Here is an 8404-nt window from a genome sequence, read left to right on the forward strand (position 1 = left end):
TAGCAATACCTTCAGAAATAAAAAAGACAAAAGGATTAAGATATTCTAGTCTTTCCTATAGATGGTGCATTATATGAGGACCCAACATTTGAGGCGATTCTCATCCTCAAACTGTATATAATCTCTTGATCATATAACACTGTTTTAAGGACATTTCAGTTTTACGGTACTGAACATTTCAAGGTGATTTTGAAACTCCTTTTGTGCGGGTCCAATCTACTCGTTAATTCCTCGGTGATCACACTTATAAAAATCGTGGAAAAGAAAATATTTGAGTTATATATGGAAAACCTGAATTGGAAATATTAGCTCATATTTGGAAGTATTTAATAGTCTTTCCTTGTTTACCAAAGGGAAGAAACAGAATTATATTCATAGAGCTAAGTAGTTTCTGTTAGACACATATTTTGTGCATGTCAGCTTCTCTAGTTGTCTACATGGCTTGATGAGTAATATTATCCATATAAGTAATGTTTTACCCAAAGTTATTGATTTTTTCATATTTTTACTGAGATATCTGATTAAAATATTAAATTATTATGTAAGATCGACATTTCAATACACACATGACTTATTTTAAATCATGTTTTATTCAGCATTTGTTCTATCCTCGTTGCAGTAGGTGTTCATATTTTGCATATTCTCCTATCCGTGTGTAACAATACAACAATATATGTAACTTCTTTTTCTTGTTTCTTTGTTAACACTGGAGACTTTACAACCATATAATCATAGTGACAGCAGTGGCCACACCACCTTTGCCAACGTGCAGAACTGACGCGGCGATGGGGCTGTACAAGAAATAACCGGAGAGAATTCAAGATACAAAGCGGATGCGGAAGAGAGAGGCAGGGAAGAGGCACCGGTTGACGCCGACGGTAAATAATTCTTCTCTACCATACCGTATTATGTTGAGTCAGAAGCCCTGTTCTACAGTTCTTGTGGAAACAAACAGTTAGACAGTTCCTTTTTAAAGCAGAGTGATTATGGAATGACTGAATGTGGATTCCAACAGACCTTCACTTCATCCTTGAGACCTTCAAAGTTGCTGTAGCTATCTCTCTACAGAACCAATCCATCGAATCAAACTACATATAGTTTCATGAACAATTATTTATTCATGTTTGATAGAAACACAGGGGAAGTTTGCGATAATGTGCATAGAAAACAATATTGCATTGATTCAATAACCCAACCTAAAATTAGAGAACTCCCTGAATACCAGAAGGCCTATTGAATAATTCCATGACATAAACATAGGTTTCTCCCTTAGTTTGTAAAGTAGCCACACCACCACAGAGTTTACAGATTACAGAACTACCAAAAGCACACAAAAAATACCAGCAGAACAGCCACCCGAGATTCACTCTCATGTGCTGGAAAGTTAAAACTAACGCTTCTCATTGTGACGAATGATGTCGACCATCATCGTAAGCTTCCTCTGGTCCGTCATCAGCTGGAACAGACATATGTCTTTGAGTTTCAGATGGTTGTCGTGGGCAAACTCACGCCAACCTGCCCTGAGCATCTTCGCGTCGCCAATCCTCGGGTTCACCTTGATTTCCCATGTCTTGCTCTTCTCTGCCCTCAGGAGTGTCACAGTCTGCGCTCCAGCTGGTAGATACTCAGCAGCATAGTTCCTGCAAATAGTCTGTTACACAAAATGTTGCATTAAAACAACAGGTTAGCTGAAATCTTACCAGGTTTAAGAACACAATGAATAATAACACATCCCATTGGCAGCTGAAATGTGTAAAGAATAGATCTTGATCGACTTACTACGGCATACAGGCTGTTGTCACCAACACTGCTCTTGTTCATTACTGACGCATAAATGGGAACATCGGACTGAAGGGAGCGAGCTCTCTTGTCGACATACATCTCCTGCTCCCTGGTCAGACATGCAGTGGATGATATTATGTAGGGACGTTTCCGAGGCCCTCTGGATTTATTAGACTCGACAGGCCCCTGACGTGCTTCGTGACCATGGCTGTGAACCGAAGAAGGCTCATTTCCTCCTGGAAACATTTCTAAAACGAATCAGAAAGGAGAGAACTGGAAGTGCACCAATTTGTTTCAGCCTACCGAGGGCATCTTGATGTACCATCACCTGGTTCCTTCCTAACATTGGTTGTCGAAGTTGCCTTTGCCCTGGTTCTACCATCAGTTGTGCTTGCTCTTTTAGGGGTAGCTGAATTAACCCTTGTTTTGCCATGAGTTGAGCTTACTCTTTTAGGACCAGTTCCGCTTCCACCGGAATGAAGCATTGATTTGCGAAGTAGATGTACTCTAAGTGATGAGAATGTTCTTCCAGTGCCCTTCTTCATTCTTTCAAAGATGCAGATATCTCCCACCTGTACTTGAGTGTCGCGAACAAAGTCTAACCAACCAGGCCCACAAAGGATGGCCCCGCGTTTATCTTTCCTAATGTGCAATCTGGGATGCCACTTCTTGCTCTTGCCTGGGCGCTGCAGTGTCACAGTTTGACTTTTAGGTGGGAAGTGTTCAACTGCATAGCCTTTGGGAATGACCTAATTCCAGATGGCACAGTATCAGTGACAGATCAACAAATATGATTAGGCTGGGATCAGTTCATACAGAGAGTAACTCCAGCCTGATGTAAAGTGTTTTATTTGCACATAAAATTTTCATTGAAGCACATGATCTGTCAAGTAAGTTGACTGCATATCCTAGAGCATATATGCTACCAGAAAAAAAAAGTGATGCTAGTATCTAATAAATTGCCAACTTTACAAGAAAATCTGAGCACATTGCTTACCTGTACATGGTAACTTAAACAGCTATCTTATAGAACTTCGCAACTGCATTTCATGTATATCTAACTTAAAGATGCACAACGTTCCCCGGCTAGATGCTACAATGTGCAATGTATATTTTAGTATCTGAAAACAGAACTGTCTTCATTTTACTGAACTCAAATAATTATCAGTGATTCACACTTTCCTTTTTCTTCACGCTATCAATATAAAAGCACAATTATATCAAATATGCAATGGATTAAAATGCTCATGCAGAAATCTAAAAATTAAGCATTTAAACATTATGAACGACAACTTTGGCAAAATCAAACAGTAAAACATACAAGAGCAGAAGTTTGTGACTTGACATAGCTCGGCTTCATGACAGCCACGAACACAGGAATTTCAGCTCCAACATCCTGGATAAGCGTAGTTACTTTCTCATCCTGTACTCTGGATAGAGTTCTTCCCCGAGCTAAGACATAATCTTGCCGTGAAGGTGTGTGGCCATCATCTAGCTCAAAGGATGATTCGTGTTCCGAAGGAATGTCCTCAGTGCCTTCTTCTGTACAGATGTCAACAATGAAAACGTCAATGATAAAATCTAATAGAGAATGTATTTTGAACACGTAATTCAGAAAGTAATGCTAATGCAGAACAGAATCAAAATGTAACCTGAATCCCCAGATGAGGAGTATTCTATGTCTGTATTTGCAGGCTCAGTTTCTTCTCCTGTACATAATCTCGATGGTGAAAACGGTGACAATAGGATATAATATAAATTCTATTGTGAACACATAATTCAGGAAGTAATGTTAATGCAGAAAAGGATCAGAATGTAACCTGAATCCTCAGACGATGAGTATATTGCGTCTGTATTTTCGTTCTCAGTGTCTTCTCCTGTACATAATCCCAACGGTGAAAACGACAGCAATATAGTTATAATATAAAATGTAATGTGAACAATAACTGAGAGAGTGTCAGTGCAGAAGAGAATCAAAAGGCAACCTGAATTCTCAGGTGAGGAGTAATTTAAGGTTGTCTTCGCTGCTTTTCTAGGATGGCTTGAGTTACCCCTTCCACACGTAGCAAACCTTTTGCTTCCTGATGATCTTGTGGCATAATCACGGGAGCTATTTGAAATATTAACAGAATCCGCACCTCTTTCTTCAACATTATTAACAATGTTGATGCCAGGGCAGAAGAACACCTTTTCACAATCATCAGAATCAAGGACCAGAACCTCAAAACGGGATTTCTCAATGTGACGAAACAACAATGAATCATTCTCTTCTATGTGATGTTCATCTATAAATGCCTGCCATCCACGGTGGAGGACTGTATTACCCATGCGCTTGGAAACTTCAAAGACATACATATTACCATTAGAAGATTCTAGTTCGATGGTTCTTGAGATCTTTCCCCCGAAATTATCTATGAACTTCTTTGGTATGATCTGAGAAAAAATTATGTAAACATATTAGTATGAAGTATAAACACAACAATTTCATAGTTTTCGACAGTGATGACTGCAGCAAAAAATACGATATAGATGCAGTGTGAGAACTATGTTCTAGTAGACTAGTCAGGAAATAGATTAATAAATGGAGTTTGATTACATGATTAACATTAACCAAAAGTTCATGATTACACAATGGACAATTAACTTTGAAATTAGAAAACACACAATGTTGATCGTCATATTGAGCTTTGAAGTTCTTTTGGTACAATGTTTCAGCCTTACAGGAATAATAACTGCTGGACACTGGAACCAATAAGTTTGACTACAGATTTTGCTCATTAGCAATATATTCAGTATCTATTCACTTCTTTCTATTTGTTTAACAGCAGAACTGCCATTAGTTCAACCAACCAGTAGGCAACTATCAGTGTCAAAAAAAGAAAAATATTAGTAGGCAACTATTCAGCACAAACCTAACTAACCCTGCATGTTAGCGGTGAACAAAAGATAAATAGAGCTTGATTACATGACTAATATTTAATATTAACAGAAGCTTCACAATGGTAAAACGCATGATTAGCTTCAGTAAAAAACACCACTCCATTGTCATCTTGAGCCTTGAAGTTCATTTGCTACAACGTTTCAGCCTTACAGGAATAACTGCTGGACTGGAATCCATGAGTTTAGCTACAAAACTTATTAACAATGGCAAAACGCATGATTAGCTTCAGAATCTATTCACTTCTTTCTATTTGTTTAACAACAACTGAACTGCCATCAAGTTTATGCAACTGGTAGGCAACTATCCATCACAAACCTAACCAACCCTGCATGTTAAACTGTGAACAGAAGATATCTGGGCACACTTGAGAGAGACTGAAATCATAACAGACTTACCATGCCATGTCTAAAATCAGCACCCACGTGCCTGCGGAAACACTTCATCTTTTCATCCAAATGGTCCGCATATCTCTTGCAACAGTCACAAAGTTTCTCCATCTGGGATGCTGCTAATCCAGTCCCGTGAACTGAAATTTGCAGCTGATGTCAGTTGCACATTCAACAAAGCAATGAAAAATCGAACTCTAATGTCAGTCTGACGGGGGTAATTTCTCCCTCCTAGAGAGTAAGATTGCTCTTGTGTTATGTCACTCTTCACACATTCTTGTTTATTCTACCTTCAAACCCCAAAAATATATATGCACAGAATCTTCCTATTGAAAAATTGTAAATAGTACAGAGCTGAAAACTGTAAATATGCACAGAATGTTTCTGCAGCAAGGAGAGACAGCAAGTGAACTCAGGTGCGAAAGTAGAAACACCAGTAAACGATCGAACAAATCAAAGCAAGTAAATATGCTTTTTATATGCTGACATTCAACAACTCTGGTTTTTTTTTCCTCCAAAAAACAACAACTCAGATTTTAGTTTTAGAGTAAAAGGGATGAGTAGGACGCATGGCAGAGGAAACACCTTACATTTGCAAAGAAGCTCCAAGAGATACAAATGGCGATTGAGAGAGAAAACCTCAAAGCTGCTGATTACGTATGCTGGTAATCATTCATATCGGTCTTGAAAATGTATTAAAAAACATGTCTGTGTTGAGAAAAACCTTGAAGAAAGGTAAAAAATATATCTTGAAATGGAGTATATGCTTTGGCGCAGCAGAGATGAACAATCTTGAAGAAAGGCAGTGATACCTGGCTTTTCAAAGATGCCTGCACCAGGATTGCTGCTGCTCTAGAGCCAGAGTGCATCCGGCATTCCAGTCACTCCGGGCAACAAGCCAATAATGCAGCAAGTACCAGCAAGTGCTCCGTGGAGAATAAAAAGGAGCTCATGACAACAGTCAGAAGCAATTAAACCTCCAACTGCCAGCCTTCAACTTCCAAGAAGCAAAAGAGCTACTCCCACCTAGCTCTGCAGAGCCATGTCGAGTCACTTCAACTGGTCACTGCAACAGCCCATTAGGCTGGTCGTAATGGTAGTATCATAGTTAGTATCATGCATGCCAACTAGACAATTTTGATGAGGTGGCATAGTATTAAATGAAGAAAGAGAGGGTGTAGTATCATATCACGATACCGTATCATAATAAATGATATGCTACTTTGTGTCATGCATGGCAATAAATAAAGTACTACATGATACTAATATATAATACTATGCATTAGGGAGATAGTATCATACACTAGTATCATATGCATGATACTAATATATGATACTTTCCATTACAACCAGCCTTAAACACTTGCGTCAGGAGAAGAAAGGGAGCCAAGGTCAAAACTCCAACTTCCAAGAAGGGGGCAGACAATTAATGAGGGAACAGACCAGCATTTGAACTCTGAAATTTCCAAACTGAAAAAGAAATCTCATGCAAAGGTAGTAGTCTCACCTTAACATAGCACAAGCTCAGCTAACCTCATGCAAATATTCGTTGCTGAAAGCCTGAAACTCATCTTGGCCTCGGAATTCAGCATAACTGTCAGTGCAGGGCTTTGGCTTCAACCGCAGCTTCCTCATGTTTCACAATGGTACTACCTCCGTACTGATTTATAAATCCTCTTTGTATTTTGTGTCAAATTTTGACTAGATATTTAACTAACAAAATATTAATGCATGTCATTAAAAATTATATCGTTGGATCTTATTTGAACATAGTTTCAAATTATATGATTTTTTAAGACATACATTAATATTTCATTAATTAAATTTAAGATCAAAATTTAGCACAGAATATAGATGAGACTTATAAACCAGGACGGAGGTAGTACAAAGAACCTCCAACCGGAACCCACTTCTGTCGAGCCTTGCGCGCGTCGATTCCATCAACGGGATCGCCATTAAAGTGCGGATCCCGGATCGCTGCCCCGGTCCCGTATCCATGTAAAAATCCTCCTCGATCGGAAGGCAGCCGCATGGCGAGGGGCGTGCTATCCAGGAGCTGAGGCCAACTCCACCGCACGATCTTATCATATCCGGTCCCGTCTGTTTGAGATAAAATGGACAAAGAAAACGGTTCAGCGTGCGACGTTCCGGACCCATCTTGTCCGTTTTGTGTCCGGGCCAACCCATTTCGAGCGCAAACTTGCGCCGGGTTTGGGTCGCGACGGACACCAAACGGACGCACATCTCATCTGCGTTGGGGCCGCGTGGCAGACGGCCACCTACCTCCCACCCGCCCACATCAATGCACATGAGCGGGCGGCCCCACCTGTCATCCGCATGTCGAACGGTCGCCGTCCTTCTTTAAGTGGGAAGCGTGGATGGGTTGTCGTCCACACTGCCCCACGCCACCCCGCGGCCTGCTCGAAACCCGACAGCCCCGAACCCTAGCCCTCCATTGTCCTCGAGCTCGCCGGCCGGCCACCTCGCCATGGGCTTCTGGAACCGCAAGGGGAAGCACGACCGTGAGGCCGGCTCCTCCTCGGGGCGCCGCCGCGGCTCTGGGAAGAAGGAGGAGCCCGCGTCTCCGCCGCGCTCCTCCTGTGGAGCCCCCACGCCGGCCCCTTCACCATCAACCCTAGGCCCGCTGGCGAGCGCGGCCTGCAGTACCTCGCGGTGGACGTGTGCCGGAGGTACTGGGAGACAAGGACGCCGGTCCCGTGGAGCGACGTCCACCTCCCCAACGGCTGGCACCTCAGGGTCGACCGGGTCCCGATCCCGCCAGTGCCGGCGAACGGCCGCGCGTGCCGCGACGAGATCGAGCGCCGCCGCCGCCTCCCCCCCCCCCCCCCCGACGACCTGTACCATGACGCCAGGTACGCCCCGGATTCCTCCTTCCGGGACACGTGGCTCCGGGACGAGCATGACACGCGCCGCGCTTCATACTTCGCCGGCACGGTGTCGGGGCCGCGGCGGCCAGGTCGAGAGGTGTGCGGGGCGTACGCGCGTGCGCGGCCTCACGCCCACGCCGTCGCCTTCACCGTCTCCGTCACCACCTCCACCTCCTCGCATGACAGCGGAGGAGGAGGCCTGGCTTGTGCAGCGTGTCATGGACGACTCCATGTACACCCACGACGAGCGCCAATGGGACGGCTTGGAGGAGACGATGGCACTCTCTGCCGCCGGCGACGTCGCCTTCCCTGAGCTGCAAATGGTGGAGGAGAGGAGGGAGGAGGCGATGGAGGAGGAGCCGGTGGCCGCGTTCCACCCGGGCCTACTGGGCCAGGGGTGGGGCTGA

The 8404-nt window shown here is 43.3% G+C and overlaps 1 pseudogene; it reads right to left on the reverse strand.

The window, feature by feature from the left end:
• Positions 1-1246: 1246 nt before the first annotated feature.
• On the reverse strand, positions 1247-7974 carry LOC123083907 (B3 domain-containing protein Os03g0620400-like; annotated as a pseudogene).
• Between the last annotated feature and the right edge of the window lie 430 nt (positions 7975-8404).

Source organism: Triticum aestivum, chromosome 4A, assembly GCF_018294505.1.
Source record: "Triticum aestivum cultivar Chinese Spring chromosome 4A, IWGSC CS RefSeq v2.1, whole genome shotgun sequence".
NCBI classification, from domain to species: Eukaryota; Viridiplantae; Streptophyta; class Magnoliopsida; order Poales; family Poaceae; genus Triticum; species Triticum aestivum.